Below are 23,679 nucleotides of genomic sequence, written 5' to 3' on the forward strand. Positions count from 1 at the left end.
AAAAATATCAACCAATTACTTAAAATTGAAAAGAATAAATAAAAAATTCAATTATAACATTCTGTATTTACATTTGGTATCTACTGCCAGTAATATGTACAGTACATGTACACTGTAATTACTAAGAAATACACATTTTTTCCACAAAAATTTTAATTGTACCCTTTTTTCCATATGTATTTTTTGAAAATTTTATTTATTCGTTATGAAAACTAAATGATAGCATTGTAGTTGTGGGTGGGTCTTCTTTGTCTCCTGGCAACCAATATTGTAGTTGTGGGTGGGTCTTCTTTGTCTCCTGGCAACCAATATTTTTAGACCCAGTCCGCCATTGCCTCCACATCTCTTGACTAAAGCCTCCAGTGCAGCTCAGGAAATCTTAGAGCACCTGCTCTCTCCATGGTGTGCCATTACTGATCGTTTTCCAGGTCGGAATCAGTTGCAGAATGACTTGCGGCACCTGCTCCAGCCACAGTGCACGTCACCCTTTAAGAGGTGCAGACAGGCTTTAAGAAGTGCAGTCTGCCTTTAATTGGTACTAGCCTCTCAGGAATTTGAGTGCCTGCTTGAAGCCTGTAGGTGCTCATCAGAGGTGTTTGCACTGGCTGTGTACTATAATCATGTTGATTAGCAGGCAGCAAAAAGTTGGTGCACTATCTGGAAACAATGGACATGAGTTAATCCCACAGTGCAATCCTCGTGACTATTTTCAGGGACTACTGAATTTTCATTATCTCCTCCACCTTTTTTACCCCTCCCAATTTCCATACTACCCCCTTTATTGTGATATTAACAGCAATCCTCTACTTATAACGAAGACAGATACAATATATTGCATTAATACCTCAGACATGTCCTCCACAAGAAGATCTCTCATTCACCCTTACCCTCATTTTAACTATTCTTTTATTATTAGTGATTTACATATTTATTTAATAATCAGTCAAACCATTATTGCTGCTTTTTAATATTCTGATTGAGAACGTTCCCAGGTCAAAGGTTAAATTTTGGTTCACGTGACACTGGTGCAAAGGCACTGCAGTGTGAGCTGCTCTCTTTCATTGTCAAGCTCTAAGTGTAACAGCATACACTTGAGGAAGGAGCAGTGCTCCGAAAGATAGTGTTTGAAACAAACCTGTTGGACTTTAACCTGGTGTTGTAAGACTTCTTACTGTAACAACATACACTGAGAATGGTGCAGAAATCACGGGAGTCTGGCAATTAAGCTGCTTTTTATATTTAGTCATTTCAAAATGATAAGGGCACGATCTTCCGGCCACGCTGCACCTGAAAAGCAGCTTGCTGCGGCGCAGCATGGCCGGTGAAAGCCGGGAGGCCCCGCTTCCAGGATCTACCAGCTCGCTACACCTCATGAGATTCAAAGCAATCTCGAGAGACGCTGCAAGGGGAATCCTGCTCACAATGGGCGGGATCAGGTTTTAGCAAATCTGCATGTCAGAGCGAGGCAGTAAGCCTTACTTTAATGCGTAGCTTTCCAAGGTACCTGAGACTTTGGCATTCAATCCCTTTGTCTTCGGGACCATGGGCAAGTGCTATTTGGTATTCATCGCCACAACAGTGACCAGACAGAACGGCACTCATGGGGGTCTCCACAGGGATTGGAGGAGCCCAGCTGCATGCCCTCTGGGCAGGATGGTGCCCTGGCACTGCTGGTGTCACCTGAATATCCTGGCAGTGCCACCTGGGTGCCAGACTGGCACTGCCTAGGTGGCATACTAACTGGCAGGTACAGTGCCAGCTTGGAACTGCCAAACTGGCATTATATGCATGTGCGCATTCAGGCCAGGGTTGTCTGGTTGGGGGGACCCTCCTGTGTTGTGTTCGGGCTTGGGGGGAGTTCTGGCGAGTGGAGCTCCCTATCATAAAAAACAGGGCTATGTGCCGCCTCAATCATGCGTTCTCCGTTCAGGCCACTTATTCAAAGCGAGTCGTGTTGAATAGCCGTGTGTTTCTCGGCACTGCGAGTGCTGGGAAACACACGACTAAACGCACTCGCTCGGGGACTTTGTTCCCAATTGGGAAGATCACGCCCTCAGTCTCATTTTGGGCAGGTTTAGCAGGGTGATGCTCGCCGGATGTTTGAGCATGATCCAGATCGCTGTTCACCCACATTTAGTCATTTTTTGGAGTTTGTGGAGTTTCTCACTGCAAAATCCCACGCTTAGGGTGCAATCTATCAGCTGTTCATGCTGGCGCACAGGTTTGCTGGCGATGAGGGGAGCAGTCATTAGGAAATCCTGTTGACAACAGCAGGGTTGTCCCGCTGGCGGGCTGCTTCCGCACCAAAAAACACGCGGTGGGGTGGTCGCTAAATTCCACCCTGAGAATATTTTCTGCAGTAGGGAACGAAAGACACCGACAAGACTGACTCCTCAGTGATTGGGCACCATTATTATTTTTGAAGGGTGCCCAGATCTCAAAGTGAGGTTGAGAGTCCCCCACACTCCCGAGCCATTGGCATCGCGAACCCACGCAAAAATGGGGTGACCTGGCGCCACAACCAGCCATCTTCATAGGCATTGGGGCATCGCACCCCCCCTCCCCCAAGTGAGCATACCCCACGCTGAGGACCACCCTCCCCAACCTTTAGGACCCCCCTTTTTCAGTCCTCCCCCAATTTCAGTCACCCAACTTGCAGGGCACACCTCCCCTCCCATCATAACTCCCAATCACACCACCCCTTCACCGCCCCTCCAGTATTCATAAGCCCCTACACCCTGCCTTTCATGGTTACAATCGTCCTCAGGCCCCACCCATTGGCAATGCCAACCTGGCATTGGGCACTACCCCACAACCCTGGTAATGCCAACTTGGCACCCCTGCAGTGCCAGTTGGCACTGCCTGGCTGCCAGGGGCAGCTCTGCTCCCAACCACTCGGTGGATTACATGGTGTCCTAGACCCCTGGTGTGGCTATCATGTCAGGCCTCCATTTTTGGAGACCAGTACTAATTTGCACTGCAATCAGGCCAGGATGGTGCTACCAGTGATTGATCACGTCCAGTGAGGGCATGATCCAGATGACGTCAGGTGAAGCGGGTCAGGTGCATCGCACGCAGCTCGATGCCCGGTGCGAAACCCATTTTTGGCTTCTCCTATTATTCTCCCGGTGCAACGGGATTTGCGGCGAGTGTAACACAATGGAAAAATCAGGCCCCACGTCTCAGAAAGTCAGATGGTGGCTGGGATAATCTGTACTTCATTCAGAGTATCAATAGCAGGAGGTTTTCTTGAAAACTGGTGGAACCCAGTTTGGAAGAGAGTAAAGTAATTTGGGGTGTACAAAGAAGACCAGTTCTGTGTAGTGATGCCATGGTTGTGTTGTAATTCACCAACTGACCCCTAGGAGTCTCATAAGTATATAAGTGAATGTTAGGGTCAGATGACCTCAGACTGACGAGGGAGCTGGGAGGGAAGTTGCTTGTACATGTTCACACTATTATTCATATGTTGTTTGTTTGTATATATTTGACCCACAATTAATGGTAATAAATCATTTATAGCTTTTGCTGCAAGTATTCTTGTAATATAAATCAGGCCATCCGACAAGAACATTACATGCTGAACAAGAGGATATCCTAATAAATCCGTTGAAGCAGAGGAGAGCTGCTATTGGAAATTACGAAACAATGTTTAGCATGTCATTAATCAACTGGAGGACAGAGTAACTTTAAGAAATGTCAGTTTTCTGCAGACAATTTCTTGAGTGGGATCAATGGTACAGTAACTGGGAAAAGCAGCCTCAACCAGATATCATGACTCACAAAACCTAAAAACAATTTTCAGAGTGAAAAGGCGTTTAACTTCTCAAACGTTTAAAGTGGGGTGTCAACTGGAATACGGTCACAGAACATTGCCAGGCATTGATGCAATTCAATGCCCACACAAATACTCAGGGCCCAATTTTCATACCACCGTCCATGTTGAAAAGAGGTGAGTGGGATTTAAAAATGGGCGGGATTTCTGCCATCATTGATGGAATGTAGGATTTTTAACTTCATGGAATAAAACGGTAAGGTACACAAGCCCACAAGCAGCAATACTACTTTTGCATACATCATTGCAGAGGTGGGCATTTTAGACCCCCTATTTTCATAGAGTCGGGCACATTTTGGTAGGAGACGTGGTGCATGGCAACTCAGAAGGGGGGAACACTATTGTGGATGTGGGAACCTTTTTAACAGATAGATTGAAAAGGTGGGTGCCAACTATTATAATGTATTGGTGCATATGATAAATAGGATTTTAATAGTGATTAATGAAAAGGTAAGTCACCATTAAATTGATTATCATCTTTGTGGATAAAGTGCTCTTATGCATTCAATAGTAGTGTGATACAGATTTTAACGTTACAATTTTCCTCTGTGATTTAATCTTGTTGAATCGGCAGTCCGGTCATCTGTTGAGTCTTGAAGCAGTGGAACAGATGGTGTGGATGAGCACTGCCTGGCAGGAGGCACGATCATTACATTGAGAAATGGCCGCACTTGAAAATAAAAATCCTGACTGCAGGTTCGGGACAGTCACAGAATTTGTAGGATCATTTTATTTGTAGCATATTTATCCCAAATTCAAGGGCGGGAGGGGGCAAATATAAGATGTAAAAGAACTTAACAAGCTAGAGTTTTATTTATTCTCTTGCACAGTATATTACGAACTTTCAACCAAATATTTTCAAAAATAAACAAACTATTAAAATAGTGCTACAAGGCAGGCACGGTGGCACAGTGGATAGCACTACTGCCTCACGGCGGTAAGGACCCAGGTTCGATCCTGGCCCCGGGTCACTGCCCGTGTGGAGTTTGCACATTCTCCTTGTGTCTGCGTGGGTCTCACTCCCACAACCCAAAGATGTGCAGGTAGGTGGATTGGCCATGCTAAATTGCCCTTTTATTTAAAAAAACAGCTGCTACAAATAATGTGACCCTTGGAATTTGAGTTATAGACAGTGGAAAGTAACAGTCAAATACTGTGGTCGCATGACTTCTTTAAGGGGACAGGCTCCACGTACCATGTGACTGGCTCGCGGCTAATTGTACAGTAGCGTGCTAACTCCCGTCAATGGGGAATTTGCATGGGACCCTGGAAGCAGGAGCCTCAGCAGTGAGGACCAGGGAGCTGAAGTGTAAAGACCTGTTGTATAGTGTTCTGTGCCTGTTATCCAACTGCCTTTTGTGAGGGTCACAAAGAACTCAGCACGGATTTGTAGAGTCAAACAGAAAGTAACTTTATTTACAACAATATGTACACAGCAGCAGTAGTTCACCACTGCTTCCTTCACGAGCCGGTATCATACTGACCAGCTCTATTTATACATCTGCAGCTACTAATGGTAGAGCCCCCCCCCCCCCCAATTGGGGGAGCACATACTCCCCAAGAGTCATGGGATAACCAAGCCCGCCATGCTCGGTGGGCACCGCAGGGGTTGGATTGCTTTATCGACCCATGATTTCACATTTTGATTTAATGTTTTTGAAGTTTCGGCTCCTCGTTGCTCCTTTTGGGCCGTGCTCCATCTGTTTCTTTTCGGAGCGGCCCCTTTAATTTGTTCTTCAGTTAATTTCTGTTCTACTAGATAGTTGACTGACTCCAAAATACATCAAGGGATAACTAATTGTTGGACCCTAAAATACATCATGAGATAACCAGGTTTTTCCGTGCTCAGTGGGCATCGCAGGGGTGGGATTGCTTTATTAACTCCTCTTTTCACATTTTGTTTTGATATTTTTAAGTTTCCGTTTCTCTTTGTTATTTTTGGGCTGTGCTCCGACTAGGAGTGGCCCCTTTTTTGATTGTCCTTCAGTTAATTTCTGTTAGTCTGTTTAGTTGATTGGCTCCAAATACATCAAGGGATAACCAATAGTGCCCTGCTAATAGGATTCAGGCAGGTTATATAACACTGCCATTGCCTTTCATCAATAAACCTTTTTGTTTATTACTGGAAGTCTCCAGTGTGTGTCCCCAGCCACCACAGTGGCGACGAGGTAAAAAATTTTGATCGCAGCCGATAGGTGTTGTGAATCGAGGGGGGGGGGGGGGGGGGGAGGAAGGAACAGTTGAGAGAGTAGAGAAGCTCCAGCTAGAGTTGGGATCAATAAACTATCATTGGGAAACTTTAAGTCATGGAGTCAGTACATCGAACGACTCTGGTTCTTCTTCGCCACGAACGAGAGCACAGGCTAGGACAGCAAAAGGTGACATTTCTAAGTTTGTGGGCCCCAAACATATTTGATTAGTAACCTCACATCCCTGGAAGCACCCATCTCGTACACCTTTGACTAGAAAGTGAAATTGTTTAAAGAGCATTTAAACCCAAGGCCTTCGATTATCAGGTTACCTCTGCACTGAGGGACCATGAAGAGTTTGCCTCAGCCAGGCTTCGCTAGCTTGCTGAGCACTGTGCATTCGGGACCATGTTTAGTGACATGTTGTGCGACTGACTGATTTGTGGGATCCATCACCATAATATACGGAAGAAGCTTCTGTCGGAGACCACAAGGCGATGGACTGCGCTGAAAAAGTGTGGCTGAAGGGAAAGTTAACCAAGTATGAGGCGGTACGGCCACAACATCAGTGGCGGGATTAACAGGCACAGCTCAGAGCCAGACATGGTCCTCGGTACAAGACTAGAACCCAAGGAGTGGGAAGGAATCCAAAGTGAAACCGAATCCGAGGTGGACTGCTATCATTGTGGGGTGGACCATCCCCAAGAGATTTGTCATGTTCGGGGGTTTGTGTGCTTCCATTACAACCGAAGGGGCACATTCATGTTGCCGCAAGAGGCAAAGCCCACCAATGGAAGAAAAACAGCAGCACAACCTGCATTTGGTTGTGGAGGACATAGATTCAGTCTGTTGGGAAGGGACTGGTTACAGAAGATTAGACTCAATTGCTAGAAAACTTCAAATTATCTGACGGTATTCTCCAAGATGTCTAAGGAAGTATGAAGACATCTTCCACAAAGAATCGGGCCAGATTAAGAGCATAAAAGTCAAGGAGCGGGATTCTACCCCTCCGCACCAGTTTTCTGGTGTGGCACGCCCCATTCAGCAGCAGGATTCTCCGTCCCGCCAGCCGGCCAATGGGGATTCCCATTGTGGGCAGCCCTACGCTGTTGGGAAATCCCCGGGAGTGGGTGCGCTGCCGGCGCAACGGAGAATCCCGACAGTGGAGAATCCAGCCCAAGATATATGTCAATCCGGATTCGACACCCACGTTCTTCGGTCAGACTTGAAATGAAATGAAATGAAAATCGCTTATTGTCACGAGTAGGCTTCAATGAAGTTACTGTGAAAAGCCCCTAGTCGCCACATTCCGGCGCCTGTCCGGGGAGGCTGGTACGGGAATCGAACCGTGCTGCTGGCCTGCTTGGTCTGCTTTAAAAGCCAGCGATTTAGCTCAGTGACTTGTGCCATACGCATTGAATCAGAAGGTTAAAGTAGAATTGCAGAGATTGGAAGAGCTGGGTATAATCAAGCCGGCTCATTTTTCAGAGTGGGCTGTGTCCATAGTCCCTGTCCTTGATGTGTTATGTACTCTGGGATAACACAGGCTGCAAATCGATGCAGCTTTGACCAAAAGATACTCCAGGCATTGAAATAAGTTCAATGTGATTTATTGAACCATTAGCACAGTTCTCTATGAGTTCGACTCGCCTGCTAATCTTGCTATAGTAACTCAGTCTAACTAACCAGTCTGCTCTAAGCCATGCGGTGGGTGTGATGCTTCTGATCTGCCCTTATCCTTCTCTCTAAGTGTCGCCTGTGGAAAGAGAAAGAGCATGTGTGCCCTGTCCTTATATATGGGTAGTCCCCTTGTGGTAGTGTCACCTCTGGGTGTCTTGACTGCCCATTGGTCGTGTCCTATTCTATGTGTTCATTAGCTGTATGTCTGCATGTCATGACATCTAGGTGTTCCCTCTAGTGTTTACTTAGTTGTAGTGTATTTACATTAAGTCCTTGTGTATTTACAGTGATGCTTATCACCAGATCCCCCCTTTTTTCGTGTTACATATTTTCTGTACTTTGTTAAAGAAAATAGATCAAAATAGGTTGATAAGTGATGACATGTACAAATCATGATGACAGTGATGATTATACAATACCAAATAATATTGATGAGTCCGAAATTCATGAATTTATACAGTCGAGTGACTTTCTTGTTTTGTGATTGAAGTGCCGATGTTGATGTTGTCATTTCCTTGTGAACGCCGTCAGTGTCCCTGTGGTTAAGGAACCAAGAAGTCATCAGGAGGTGTTCAAATGGTCAAATCACTGTGTTGTCTGATTTGGGCTCTTTTGTTTTCAATGCCTGTGGTAGTGATGCAGTATATCATCTGTGTTGTTCGGCCTGGACTGTTTCTTGTGATTGCAATATTGATGCAGTATGTCATCTGCCTTGAAAGCTGGTTTGCTTGTTTGTAGTGGAGCAAATTTGAATCAGTGAGATTCATTGTCATGCCCTGGTATGTCTGCACACTTGCCATGGTCTTGAACTGTGCTGGCACAGTGCCCTGCATTGGCAGAGTTGTACCATGATTCTGTGGGCATCACAACTGGTCCCACCTCAGGCCAGGAAGCCACTCCTTCAAGAATTACTGCCCACCCAGAGCAGACAAAGATGAAGATGTTGGCATGTAGTTACACCTGGTGGCCAGGCATAGACAAACCATTGAAGAACTTGTACAACAAAGCAACCCTTGACAAATCTTTGCCACCTTCCGTAAACTTCTGGGAATGGCTGGGTCACCCATGGACCAGGGTTCAAGTTTATCTTGTGGGTCCGTTCCTGGGTAAAATGTTTTTGGTGTTGGTAGATGCCCACTCTAAGTGGCTATCGATTTAAGAGATGGGGACCACCAATTCGGCGGCCACGGTAGATGCCTTGTGCTGAGTGTTTGCCATTCCTGGTACTTCCCCAGTCAATTGTTTTGGACATTGACACCCACTTCAGCGATCATGATTTCCAGCGTTTTGTGACAGCGAATGGCATACGGCACATGAGGACAACCCCCAGCCACTCAGCGTCGAACAGTCTGAGAGAGCCATGCAAACATTAAAAAGCAATCTGATTAACCACTTCACCAGAGGTTGGCTAATTTTTTGCTGTTGTACAACTGAACCCCTCATGCAGCCACAGGGGGTTACAATTGTTTGTGGGCCGTTGGTTGAGAATCCGATTGGTTCTTGTATATCCAAAATTGCTAGGGAGGGTAGAGGCACGTCAGGCCTCCCAGAAGATTTATCAGTCAGAACAGAGAGGTGAGATGTCATCCGGGTGGGAGATACGTTTTTTTTCTGAGATTGACTTGGTTAGAAGGATGGGTTGTGGCTCAATCAGGGCCGATGTCTTATATGGTCGGTGTTAATGGGAAGACCGGCAAAAAGCACATCGGCCGAGCGGCATGTGGTGCAGTGGTTAGCACTGGCCTGCGGTGCTGAGGATCCAGGTTTGAATCCCGGCCCTGGGTCACTGTCTGTGTGGGGTTTGCACATTCTCCCCGTGCCTGCATGTGTTTCACCCCCACAACCCAAAGATGTACAGATTAGGTGGATTGGCCACACTAAATTGCACCTTAATTTGAAAAATAAAAATTTTTTAAAAATTTTTTAAAGAGCACATCGGCCACCTGGGGAGTTGAGGGGTGGTGATTGTGATCCCCAACGTACAGTCGACAAGTCCAGCGAGCATCATGAATACTCCTATAAATGGCTCCCAACACTGGGAGGCAGGGACTCTCATTTCTGTTCAACCTGCTGTTCCTGTCGAGGTCAGTGAGTTTAGCTTACCTGTCATCAAAATGGGCCCTCCTGATATGGTACTGACTGTGGACCGTTCGATCGCCCAAATGAGTGTCAAGCTTGTGACAGGGCTACGGAGGTCCAGGAGCACCCGGAGGTCTCCAGGCCAATTGACTTTTTGATGGACTCTCTTTTCTTGGTTGTCCTTGTTAACCATTGTAACTTTTGTGCACAGTTTTGGGATAGTGGGTTAAGGGACTTAAGGTGGAAGGACATAGTCCCTTCACAGACCATGTCTGTGAGCTTCACAGACCATGGTAATGGCTCGGGGCCAATCACACAGGAGCGCGGAAACCCTGGCCAATGAGGAATTTGCATGGGGTCTTGGAGCAGGACCCTGGGCAGTGTGGACCAGGGACTGAAGTGTAAAGACCTGGGCCGGGATTCTCCGAAATCCCGGCCAAGTGTTGATGCCAGCGTCAAAACCGACATGAGCGACGCCAGCATCAAGGGGCCTCCAGGCCCAGGCATTCACCCTTTCTTCGGGGACTAGTATGCTGCCGGAGTGCTGTGCGCTCGAAAGCCGGCATAACACGGCTGGCACGGGTCCGTGCATGCCGTCTCCACGCCGACTCCCGGGCAATATGGCGGAGCCCAACAGGGGCCCGGCGCGGAGGAACATAGCCCCTCCCCCCACCGGAATTAGCCCGCCCATCGATCGGTAGGCCCCAATCGTGGGCCCGGCGACGGTCGGATCACCCCTGCAGCTCCCCGCTGCTCCCCCCCCACCCAAGATGGCCCCCGCAGCCAGCACTCTGATGTCCTGTTGGGTGGGACCATACTTAACTCACGATGGCAGGACTCGGCGGAACTTGACGGGTACTTGACCCGTCGAGCATGGAGAATCGCCGCGGGGACCGCTTTCAACAGCACCCGACTGGCGTGGCAAAGACCGAACGGGCGCAATTGCCGCTGATTCTCCAGTCGGCGGATATTCGGCAGCCCAGCGTCGGAGCGGCATGGCGCGATTCTCGCCCCCCCCCCCCCCCCCCCCCCCCCCGCCCCCCCCAAAGTGATTCTCCGACCCGGTGCGGGATCGGAGAATCCCGGCCCTGGCCTTTCATCAATAAATCATAGAGTCATAGACATACAGCACATTCAGCCCAATGTGTCTGCAAAGGCTCCTGAATGAGGATCTAGCTATTCCTCAGCCCTATCTTCGTGGCTCTCTAAATTACTCACTTTTAAATATATATCCAGCTCTCTGTTGAAACACTCTCCCAGGCAACACATTCCAAATCCCAACAAATCTCTGAGTAAGGAAGTTTCTCCTCATCTCACTCCTATCTCTCTAGCTGACCATCTTGAAATTGTGACCTCTATAGTCACTGACTTATCAACTCGTGTAAATTGAATATCCTTATTTACCCTGTCAAAATTATTCAGAATTTTGACCACCTCAATAAGGTCACCTCTTAATCTTCTCTGCTCTAAGGAAAACAAGCCCAATTCCTCTAATCTTTCCTTTATCTAAAATGCCTGGAAGTCTCCAGTGTATGTATCGAGCAACCACAAATACCTAATTAAATATAAACATCCACGGCCATCGTGGGAATTCACACATCTCTTTATTTCAGGATGGTCCAGTTAAATAATTCAGCTGCAAGATTTTGTGGGTTTAAAATAAAGAAGGTAATTTATTCTCACACACTTACACTGAATTAATGCAACACCCAGAGACATGTTCTCACATACACACAGTAACATACACAAAGATTAGGTACTTGCGCTTTTACAGATTGCCGGTGTCTGAGCCTCTGGTTTATGATTTCCAGTCTCCCATTACCAGAGAAATGTGCAGATGGAGAACGTGAACCAGACTCTGTTGAATCTGCATAAAACTCTCCTCTGGGAAAGCCAGTCCTCATCTTCGGGAATTCCTGGTGTCTCACTATCCTTAACCATATTGGGGATAGTGATAGTGATCGCAGATAGGGCTCACAATTCAGTTAGATTCAGTGTTACCATGGAAAAGGACAGAAATAAAGCAGGAGTAAACTTTTTGAACTGGGGGAAGGCAAATTTTGTTGAAATGCAAAAGGACTTGACTGAAGTGGACAGGCCAGCGTTGCTGGAGGATAAATCTATGGAATGCCAGTGGGAAGCACTAAAAGCAAAGATCCTAAATGTACAAAGTGGACCAAATGTAAGAGAGCTGCTGCCAAATCGAGACCCCTCCCCCTGGTTGTCCAAAGGAATACAGGGGGAAATCAAACAGAAAATGAAAGTGTACAATAGGCATAAAGAACTAAGCACTGCAGCTAGCCAAGACAAGTACAGAAAGTGCAGGGATAAAGTCAATAAGGAAAGAAGGAAATCAAAGAGAGGGCATGAAAAATGGTTAGCAAGTAATGTTATAGGAACCTAAAGACATTTTACCAATTTATTCATAATAAAAGGTTAGTTAAGGAAAAGGTGGGACCTATCAGAGATGAAGAAGGGAACCTGTGTGTAGATGCAGAGGCTGTGGGAAGGATTTCTAATTAATGTTTACAAAGAAAATGTATGATGCAAATATATGTAATGCAGGAGGAAAACTGTGAGATATTAGATGGGATAATCATAAAGAGAGAGGAAGTACTCGAAGGACTGGAAGCCTTGAAAGTTGATAAGTCACCAGGGCCAGATGGATTGTTTCCAAGGCTACTGAAGGAGGTCAGGGAGGAGATAGCAGATGCTCTGAGGATGATTTTCCAATCCCCACTAGGTACAGGAGAGGTACCAGAGGTTTAGAGAAATGAAAATGTGGTACCATTGTTTAAAAATGGATTGAAGGAAATGCCAAACAATTATAGGCCAGTTACTCTTATGTCAGCGGTGGGCAAATTAATTGAATCAATCCTGAGAGGAAGGATTAACTGCCACATAGAAAGACATGGACTAGTCAGGGATAGTCAACATGGAGTTGTTAAAGGAAGGTCTTGCCTCACACAATTGATTGAATTATTTGAGGGAGTGACAAGAAGGGTTGATGAAGGTAGTGCAGTGGATGTGGTGTACATGGATTTTAGCAAGGTGTTTGACAAAGTTCCACATGGCAGATTGGTCAAGTAAATGAAAACCCACGGGATACAGGGCAATGTGGCAAACAGGATAAAAAGTTGGCTTAGTAACAGAAAACAAAGGGTAATGGTCAATGGCTGCCCTTGCAATTTGAAAGTTGTTTCAAGTTGTGTTCCACAGGGCTCGATTTATATATTAATGATTTGGCGTGAATGTGGGGAGCATGATTGGAAAATTTGCAGACGACTCAAAGACTGCAAAACAATATAGATGAATTGGTGGAGTGAGCGATAAAGTGGAAGATGGAAGTGTAAAGCTATGTATTTCGGGAGGTCAAAGAGTTATAGGGAGCACACAATAAATGGGAATATAATAAGAGGGGTAGATTGGGCAGCACGGTGGCCTAGTGGTTAGCACAACCGCCTCACGGCGCTGAGGTCCCAGGTTCGATCCCGGCTCTGGGTCACTGTCCGCGTGGAGTTTGCACATTCTCCCCGTGTCTGCGTGGGTTTCGCCCCCACAACCCTAAAATGTGCAGAGTAGGTGGATTGGCCACACTAAATTGCCCCTAAAATTGGAAAAAATAATTGGGTAATCTAAATTTATAAAAAAAAAAATAAAAAAATAAGAGGGGTAGATGAAATGAGAGACTTGGTGCAAAAGTACGTAGGTTCCTTAGGCAGCAGTTCAAGTAGATAAATTTGTAAAGAAAGCATATGGAATTCCCTCCTTCATTGGCAGACGTATAGACTATAAAAGTAAGGATATAATGTAGGAATTGTATATAACACTGGTGAGGCCACCATTGGAGTATTGTTTTGCAGTTCTGGTCACCACATTACGGGAAGGGCGATATTGCTCTGTAGAGGTTTACAAGAGTGTTGCCAGGGCTAGAAACTTATAGTTACAAGGAAAGATTGGATACGTTGGGGTTATTTTCCTTGGAACAAAGAAGGCTGAGGGATGATTTAATTGAGGTGTAATTACGAGGGGAAGAGATAGGGTGGGCAGAATAAAATTGTTTCCCTTGGTCAAGAATTCTAGAACCAGGAGACATAGATTCAAGATAAGGGGCAGAAGGTATAGAGGGGACATGAGGAAGAATGTTTTTACACAGAGGGTAGTCGGAGTCTGTAATTCGCTGCCCGATATGATGGTGGAGGCAGATACCCTAAACTCTTTTAAAAAGTGCCTGGATCTGCATTTTAAGTGCTCTAAGCTACAGGGCTATGGACCGGGTGCAGGAAAGTGGAATTAAAAAAGGTGCCTGGGTGTCCTTGGGCTAGCATGCACATAATGGGACAAATGGCCTCATTCTGTGCTGTAACTTTTCTATGATTCTATGCCTGCTCCGATGAACAAGTTAAGATGATCAGGAAAAAGATGGCTTCATCCATGTGCCTTTTCACAGGTTCAAGTCCCTTACCAAATAAGTGGCAGTGTTTATGTTGATTTCCATGCTGTGATGTGGGTTAACAACTCTGAGGATCACTCAATCTATTTTGGATGGGGAAGCCATCTTGATATAATGGAATGGTTATAAGAGCCATTCACTTCCATCTGCACCAAGTTTCAATCTTCCCTTTTGTTGAGTATCAGACATGTGAAGAGGCTGTCTGGTAACTACAGATCTCAACCATGCAAATATGATGCTAAACACAATAATCTTAACCCCTGCAGTTCAGGAACTCTCCCATGCTATCTTCAAAGGGTTCCCAGTGATAACCTCCACCCAACCAGCACTAAACTGGCAGCCCACGGTTGCGCCTTTGGAAAGTTGGCTTACCTGCTCCCGCTCCCTCAGCAAGCACAGCGCCCGATTCACATTTTTAAATACCACAAGTGAACTGCGCGAGCGTCACGCGGCAGAGCATCCGCAAGGCCGGAGACTACCGGGTCAAGTGTGGAGCGCATTCATGTCACTATCGAAGCGCAAGAACATGCCGTTCGGCTGGGCCCCGACCTCGATTTTCGGCTAACACCCAATTCTCTGCCCAATCGAGATTTGTGATTCCGATGTTGCTGGACGAAGAGTCCCGCCCACAAGGTTTTGGCCTCAACTACTTCCTGTGGCAACAAATTCCCTGGGCCGACCACTCTCTGGGTAAAGAAACTGCTCCTCTTCTCTGACCTGAATAGTCAACCTCGTATTCTCAGACTGACCTCTGGTTCTGGACACCCCCCACCATAGGAAACATCCTTCTTGCATCTACCCTGTCTGGTCCTGTTAGAATTTTAGAGGTTTCTGTGAGATCCCCCCCCCCCCCCCCATACACATCTGGACTCCAGCGAACACACTCCTAACCCATTCAATCTCTTATATGTCAGTCCCTCCATCCCAGGATTCAGTCTGGTAAACCCTCTCTGCACTCACTGTATTGCAAGAATATCCTTCCTCAGATAAGGAGAACAAAACTGCACGCAATATTCCAGGTGTGGGCCTCACCAAGGCCCTGTATAATTGCAGCAAGACATCCCTGCTCCAGTACCCAAATCCTCTCACAATGAAGACCAGGTACTATTTGCCTTCTTTACAGCCTGCTGCACCTTCAGTGACTGGTGTATGAGGACACCCAGATCTCGTTGCACATTCCCCTCTCCTAATTTATGGTCATTCAGATGCCTGCCTTCCCATTTTTGCCACCAAAGGGGATAACCTCGCATGGAGAGGCAGTGGCCTTGTGATATTGTCACTGGACTAGTAATCCAGGGACCCAGGGTAAGGATCTGAGGATCCAGTTCAAATCCCACCACAGCAGGAGTGGAATTTAAACTCAACAAAATGAAAAGTCAAATATGGCCATGAAACCATTATCGATTGTCGTAAAAATCTATCTTGTTCAATAAACCTGTTGCCCTTAGTTCGGCCACACTTGGAGTATAGTGCTCAATTCTGGTCGCCACACTACCAGAAGGATGTGGAGGCTTTAGAGAGGGTGTGAAGAGATTTACCAGGATGTTGCCTGGTATGGAGGGCATTAGCTATGAGGAGCGGTTGAATAAACTCGGTTTGTTCTCACTGGAACGACGGAGGTTGAGGGGCAACCTGATAGAGGTCTACAAAATTATGAGGGACATAGACAGAGTGGCTAGTCAGAGGCTTTTCCCCAGGGTAGAGGGGTCAATTACTCGGGGACATAGGTTTGAGGTGCGAGGGGCAAGGTTTAGAGTAGATGTACGAGGCAAGTTTTTTGACACAGAGGGTAGTGGGTGCCTGGAACTCGCTGCCGGAGGAGGTGGTGGAAGCAGGGATGATAGTGACGTTTAAGGGGCATCTTGACAAATACATGAATAGGATGGGAATAGAGGGATACGGACCCAGGAAGGGTAGAAGACTGTAGTTTAGTCGGGCAGCATGGTCGGCACAGGCTTGGAGGGCCGAAGGGCCTGTTCCTGTGCTGTACTATTTTTTGGTCTTTTTGTTTTGTTTACCTGGTCTGGCCTACATGTGACACCAGATCCACACAGTGATGCAGTTGACTCTTAACTGCCCCCTTGGAAATGACCTTGCAAGCCACTCAGTTCAAGGGCACTTAGGGGGTGGCAACAAATGCTGGCCCAGCCATGACGGCCACATCCGAAGAATAGATAAAATAAAAAATTGAACTCAACCACAATATGCCTAGCCTGTCCCCCATTCCACCATTATCACCAAGCCAGGGGATCAACCCTGGTTCAATGAAGAGTGCAGGATTGCATGCCAGGAGCAACACCAGGTGTACCTGAAAATGAAGTGTATCAGCCTCGTGAAGCTACAACACTGGATTATTTTTGTGTGCCAAACAGCATAAGCAGCAAGTTATAGACAGAGCTAAGCGATTCCACAAACTGCCACATCCAACTGTGAATGGTGGTGGACGAGTAAACAACTCGCTGGAGGAGGCGGCTCCACAAATATCCCCATTGTCAATGGAGGAGCTTAGCATATCTGTGCAAAAGACAAGGCTGAGACATTCACAACAGTCTTCAGCCAGAAGTGCTGAGTGGATGATCCATCTCGGTCTCCTCCGGAGGTGTCCAGCATCACAGATGTCAGTCTTAAGCCAATACAAGTAATTTTGTGTGATATCAATAAATGGCTGAAGGCACTGGATACTGCAGAAACAGGACAAATCCAACCCGGCCAATTACTGTCCTATTAGTCTACGCTCCATCATCAGCAAAGTGATGGAAGGAGTCATGAACAGTGCTATCAAGCAGCACTTACTCAGCAATAAACTTCTCACAGACGCTCCGTTTCGGGTCCACCAGGCTCACTCAGCTCCTGACTTCATTACAGCCTTGGTTCAAACATGGATAAAATAGCTAAATGCCAGAGGTGAGGTGAGAGTGACTGCCCTTGACATCAAGGCAGTACTTAACTGAATATGGAGCCCGAGCAAAACTGGAGTCAAAGGGAATCAGGGGGAAAATTCTTTGCTGGCTGGAGTCATACCTGGCACAAAGGAAGATGGTTGTGGTGGTTGGAGGTCAATCATCTCAGTTCCAGGACATCACTGCAACAGTTCCTTAGGGTAGTGTCCTCGGCCCAAACATCTTCAGCTGCTTCATCAATGACCTTCCTTCCAACATAAGGTCAGAAGTGGGGATGGTGACAGATGACTGCAAACTGTTCAACACAATTTGTGACTCCTCAGATAATGAAGCAGTCCATGTCTAAATGCAGCAAGACCTGGACAATAGCCAGACTTGGGCTGACAAGTGGCAGGTTATATTTGTGCCACACAAGTTCCAGGCAATGACCATCTCCTACAAGAGAGGATCTAATCATCGCCCTTTGACATTCAATGGCAATATCATCGCTGAATCCCCCGCAATCAACATCCTGGGGTTACCATTAATCAGAAACTGAACTTGACTAGCCATATTAATACTGTGGCTACCAGGGCAGATCAAACACTAGGAATCATATGGCGAGTAACTCACCTCCTGACCCCCAAAGCCTGGCCACCATCTACACGGCACAAGTCAGGAGTGTAATAGATTATTCTCCAATTATCTGGATGAGTGCAGCTCCAACAATGCACGCGATATTCAATACCATCCAGGGCAAAGCAGCCCGCTTCCACAAACATTCAATCCCTCCACCACTGCCAAGGTTCCTTAGGGAGCACTTTCCAAACCCACGGCCATTGCCATCTAGAATGGCAAGGACAGCAGATACCTGGGAACCCCACCTGGAGCTTCCCTTTCAAGTCACTCACCGCCCCGACTTGGAAATCTATTGCCTTTACTTCACTGTCACTGTCAAAATACTGGAACTCCCTCCCTAAAGTATAGTGGGTGTACCTACACTTCAAGTATTGCAGCAGTTCCAGACGACAATTCACTACCACCTTCTGAAGGCAACTAGGGATGGACAATAAATGCTGGCCTCACCGCGACACCCACATCCCGTAAATTAATTTTTTTAAATCCAAATTATACAGCCTCTGCCATTCATTTGCCCACTCGCTCAACTTGTCCAAATCCCACTGAAGTATCTCTGCATCCTCCTCACAGCTCACCCTCCAACCCAACTTTGTGACATCTGCAAATTTGGAGATATTATCTTTGTTCCCTCATTTAAATCATTAATATATATTGTGAATAGCTGGGGTCCTAGCACCGATCCGTGCGGTACCCCACTAGTCACAGCCTGCCAATTTGAAAAAGTCCCATAATTCCTATTCTTTGTTGCCTGTCTGCCAACCAGTTTTCTATAGATCTCAATATCCTATCCCTCATCCCACGCGTTTAAATTTTACACGCTAATCTCTCACACGGGACTTTGTCATAAACCTTCTGAAAGTCCAAATAAATCATATCCTCATCAACCCTACTACTTACATCCTTGAAAAATTCCAGCAGATTTGTCAAGCATTATTACTCTTTCATAAATCCATGCTGACTCTGTCCGATCCTGCCACTGCGACCCCTGGTTTACCCTTAGACCACCCCAAGTTGGATTTTCTTACTCATTCATGGGATGTGGATATTGCTGGCTAGCTCAGCATTTATTGCTGACACCTACTAACCTTTGGGTTGCCATATTTAATGACTGCAGTCCATGTGGTGTAAGTACTCAAAGTGCTGTTACGGAGGGAGTTCCAGTATTTTGACAGTGAAGGAACAGGCGATATGTTTCCAAGTCAGGATGGTGCATGGCTTGGGAGCAGGGCCGGCTCAAGGCACCGACAACTCGGGCAGTCGCCCGGGGCGCCATGTGCTAGGGGGCGCCAGAGACTCGGGTCCCGCGCATGTGCAGTTGGGCCGGTGCCAACCAGCGCATGCGCGGTGGCCGCACTCCCCCAGGGTGGCCGCACTCCCTCAGGGTGGCCGCACTCCCCCAGGGCGGCCCCCCCCTCTGTCCGCCCCCCCCCCCCCCGGTCTGCCCCCTCGGTCCGCCCCCCCGCTCGGACCGCTCCCCCCCCGCCTCGGGTCCGCCCCCCGCCGCCCCGCCCCCCCCCTCGGGTCCGCCTCCCCCCTCGGGTCCGCCTCCCCCCTCGGGTCCGCCCCCCCCTCGGGTCCCCCCCCGGGTCCGCCCCCCCTTGGCCCCGCCCCCCCTCTCGCCCCCCCCTCTCGGCCCCGCCCCACCCCCCCTCTCGGCCCCACCCCCCTCTCGGCCCCGCCCCCTCTCGCCCCCCCCCCCCCCCCCCCCCCCCACCCCCCCCCCCCCCCCCGCCCCCCCCCCCCCCCAAGGGCACCGAAGTTCAGCTTGCCCGGGGCGCCAGCAACCCTAGGGCCGGCGCTGCTTGGGAGGGGAATTTACAGGTGGTGGTGTTACAAGATATCTGCTGGCCTTGACCTTCTAGACAGTAGCAGTTGTGGGTTTGTATGGTGTTAGCTGAGGAGACTTGGTGAGTTGCTCCAGTGTACCTATTGGATGATAGACACTGCTGCCACTTTGCATTGGTGGTGGAGGGATGCATATAGACAGGAATCATCTCTGAAAAGTGGGATGCTGTATTCTTAGGGATGAGAGAACACCCTGTTGGAGCAATTGGAGCTTCTTCTGCTCATTTGGTGTTTCTCCAAAATGAAGCCCAAAGGCAGAAATGTTATGGTTCTGTATCCAGCCCCTAAGAGAGGCTGGGGTCAGAAATCTTTCAGATATCCCTGGTGACTGCTGAAACAGGTACTAGGCCCTTTATCTACATATAAATATACAAATTAATCATTTAATGTTTATTTTCAGACCCATCTGCTGCATTGGGACAGAGACATGAAACTAAGAAGTGACTGGTAACCAACCAGCAAGTCAAATGCTTTTTCAGAATCTGGTACTCCTGAGGACTGCTGTCAGACCATGATCAGCTTCCCTTCTCCTTGTCCTTTCTATTGTGAAGGCCATTGCTGTTGAGACAAGCAGTACAAAATTGATTGTATGTCAGCTGTGTGCAGCACACTTGCCTCTGGGGGATCTGAATATAAAAATCTAGGATAACACTCCAGTACAATACCAAAGAAACGCTGCACTTTTAGAAATATCTTTTCGATGAGGCATGTCCATGCCGTCCCAGTCAATTATTTTCAACAACGCCATGAGAAAGAATAGATGGTCTGATCATTCTCACATTTGCTGTCTGAGGGAGCTTGCTGTGTGATGTCACTTCGACCACTTTTGCTGTACAAAACTCTGGTGCGGCCGCATTTGGAGTATTGCATGCAATTCTGGTCGCCGCATTACAGGAAGGATGTGGAAGAATTGGAAAGGGTGCAGAGGAGAGTTACCAGGATGTTGCCTGGTATGGAGGGAAGATCTTATGAGGGAAGGCTGAGGAACTTGAGACTGTTTTCGTTAGAGAGAAGAAGGTTAAGAGGTGACTTAATTGAGGCATACAAGATGATCAGAGGATTAGATAGGGTGGACAGTGAGAGCCTTTTTCCTCGGATGGTGATGGCTAGCACGAGGGGACATAGCTTTAAATTGAAGGGAGATAGATATAGGACAGATGTCAGAGGTAGGTTCTTTACTCAGAGAGTAGTAAGGACGTGGAATGCCCTGCCTGCAACAGTAGTGGACTCACCAACATTAAGGGCATTTAAATGGTCATTGGATAAACATATGGATGATAAGGGAATAGTGTAGATGGGCTTTAGAGTGGTTTCACAGGTCGGCGCAACATCGAGGGCCGAAGGGCCTGTACTGCGCTGTAATGTTCTATGTTCTAAAGGTCCATTAGTTGTAAAGTGCGTTGGGATGTCCCGAGGTCAAGAAAGGTGCTAGAAAATTCCAGGTCTTTGGGCGGGATTGTCTGCTCAACGTGCCGCCTGTCTCGCGGCGACGAAGGTGGTCCACCATTGACCGGTGGTGGAATCTTCTGGAATCCCACTATTGTCAACAGGGCTTCCCATTGAATGCACCCCTCGCCGCCGGGAAGCTCACAACGAGGCTGCACCATAGGCGGGATCATGAACGGCAGGAAAATTCCGGCCTTTTCCTTTTGACTTAAATTGCAAGCTGCCTGGGGAAAATGTGAACAAATTATCAATGTTAATCTATGTGGTGGTATGATTAACATAGCTGCCTGCCATTGGTGCAGAAAACCGGCTTACCATTGGCCCTGGTCGGTCATGTGCCTCTCGACCGATTGGTTGAGACCAGTCATGTGACGGCTCCCCGATTGGTCGAGAGGCTGAGTTAACCCCGCCTCCAGGGCGAGGTATAAATACCCAGTACGCCCGGCGGTCGTCCATTTACTGTAGTCGACCGCAGGTCTAACATCTAGCTATTAAAGCCTAACTTTTGTACAGCAACTCGTCTCGCGTTCAATCGATGGTTCATCAATCTATGAGAGAATAGATGCCCTCTTTGAAGACAAGGGCAATATGGCTTCCATGTTGGCATTTATGTCCGTATTTAAAACTTTAAAACATAAAAATCCTTTGAAAAATGAGAGACTGGCATGATTGGTTATTAACTTCCCTTTTTGATAAAGATGGTTAATTTTCATTCGTAGTGTTAAATGGTGAATGTATTGGGCGGGTTTCTCAATTGGCTGATGCTGAAATTGCATTCACTTGTGCTTCAAAAAATCGTGAAACCGGTGCTGTGGCTTTTGAGGGAGAGAGGGGGGTACTGAAAGTGCCCAATATCACCATAGTTTGCTGACAGTTGTGCCGCAGACCGGGGGGCTTCTGTCAGGGCCAGAGGGAATAGTGGGAGGTGGCCAGGATGTGGGCTGCGGGGTCGGGGCGGACGGACACGGCACACCATTGCCGCAGCCGGAAAGGCAGCCATGCAGCTGCGTATGGCGTTGACAGCCCACTGTGGACTTAGGGCCACGGGTCGTATCGGTGTCCTCCCCCAGGCCTCCCCCCGAGGTGCCCTCTGGCTCCAGCCAACCCGTCAGCTGTATGGGTGCACTCCAGCATGACCAGTGTATCTTGTTGGCTGGGATAAGTGTGTTTGGGATTGTCGTGTGTATGTGCAGCTGCAGCTTGTCAGCCTCCCAAGTGTCAATCACGGACCCGGCGAATCCTGCACCGTTTTTATTGCAATCGATTGTGTTCCATGTGGCGCCGGTGCTAGCCCCTCCAAAGTTGCTGAATCAATCCTGGTTCAGCGCCACTTTTGCTGTCGTGAAAGTCCACAAAATCTTCTTCGGCGTCAACACATAGAGAATCCCGCCCATTGGGTTATGGAAGAATGAATTAACAGGTGTGCGCAGTGAGGTAGGCCTTGAAATATGATCTACTGAGTTCAGATTCTGCATTTGCACCAAAACACCAAAAATTGCACGTAGTTAAGAATGAAAAACAATTATATAATTTAAATGTATTTAATTTGTTTCACCATGCAATTATCACATTGTTTTATGCTCACCAGTGAACACATGTACCTTTAATAGAAATGTTGTACATTATATCGAGGTTTAAGGCATGTGGTCACACAGCTGTCATACTTGATCATGTATGCTAATTTCCATGTTTTATTAAGTGTACAAAATGAAGAGCAAATGTTTCCTGTTGTTTTGTTTCTGACAGTTAATTGATGGAGCTTGGGCTTTAATACAAATTAACATACAGATGCACTATAACAGCAAAATAATGGTGCAGATCTTCTGGACTCTGAATAGTCACAGACGTACTCTACAAGATGTGCTGCATGACCTTTGGAAGTCCCAATGCAATGACTCCATTGGAATTCCCAGGAAACCTGAACTTCTGATGGGCAACTCCCCTGCTCCTCCAAAAAGATCTCCAAATCTGAGCTAGAGTCGGAGACTTTGGACAGTTCCAGCTCACTTATCTGGATCGTTATCCAAGAAACGTTAATCAGAAAAATCCTAGTCTAACTCCTGGGTAACTATATAACTGGCATGCCCAATCACTGACACTGAAATCCCCAACTCCCCCCCTCGACTTCACCAAATACTCCCCCAATCCCTCAACACCCCATCCAATGCCCCGACTTCCCCCTGGCCTGACCTGACCCGACTCCTCCAACCTTCTGGGAACATAATCAACATCCCAATCCCCAAAACTACCCCAATCTTTTCTGACCCAACTCACCACCTGGTTTCCCCAACCCCATGACTCCCTCTAACATGACCTCACCCAATCTATCCAGCTGGTGTCCTCCCACCTCACCTAGCCTACTCCCTTTCCCTTATCTAACCCAACCTACCCCCTTTACCCACTTATAAAATGCACCCACTCCAATCACCTTATCCATTTACTATCACCCCAAAGCTTTTCAAAAAAGATTTGGGACATATGAAACTCTTTCCTTACCAGAATACAGGGTTGCAAACAGGCTTCTGTGCGGATCCCCTCTGCTGATGACTCCCACATTTATCACGTGGAGTCAGTATAGAAGGACCCTCCACCGGAAGACTGCCCAGAAGAATCAGAGGAAGGTAAGTGGGTATC

General features: G+C 47.4%; 1 protein-coding gene and 1 long non-coding RNA gene across 10 annotated transcripts in view; one reads left to right on the forward strand and one right to left on the reverse strand.

Moving 5' to 3' along the window:
• Positions 1-23,590, forward strand: part of LOC119979073 — a 71,851-nt gene extending 48,261 nt beyond the window's left edge. The window contains exon 3 of the long non-coding RNA XR_005463634.1: positions 23,545-23,590. This is a non-coding gene — a long non-coding RNA (uncharacterized LOC119979073). The remainder of the gene's footprint in view (positions 1-23,544) is intronic.
• rbfox1 (RNA binding fox-1 homolog 1) overlaps positions 1-23,679 on the reverse strand; it is a 2,164,526-nt gene that overhangs the window by 1,517,267 nt on the left and 623,580 nt on the right. The window lies entirely within an intron of this gene.

Source organism: Scyliorhinus canicula, chromosome 15, assembly GCF_902713615.1.
Source record: "Scyliorhinus canicula chromosome 15, sScyCan1.1, whole genome shotgun sequence".
In the NCBI taxonomy this organism is placed as follows: Eukaryota; Metazoa; Chordata; class Chondrichthyes; order Carcharhiniformes; family Scyliorhinidae; genus Scyliorhinus; species Scyliorhinus canicula.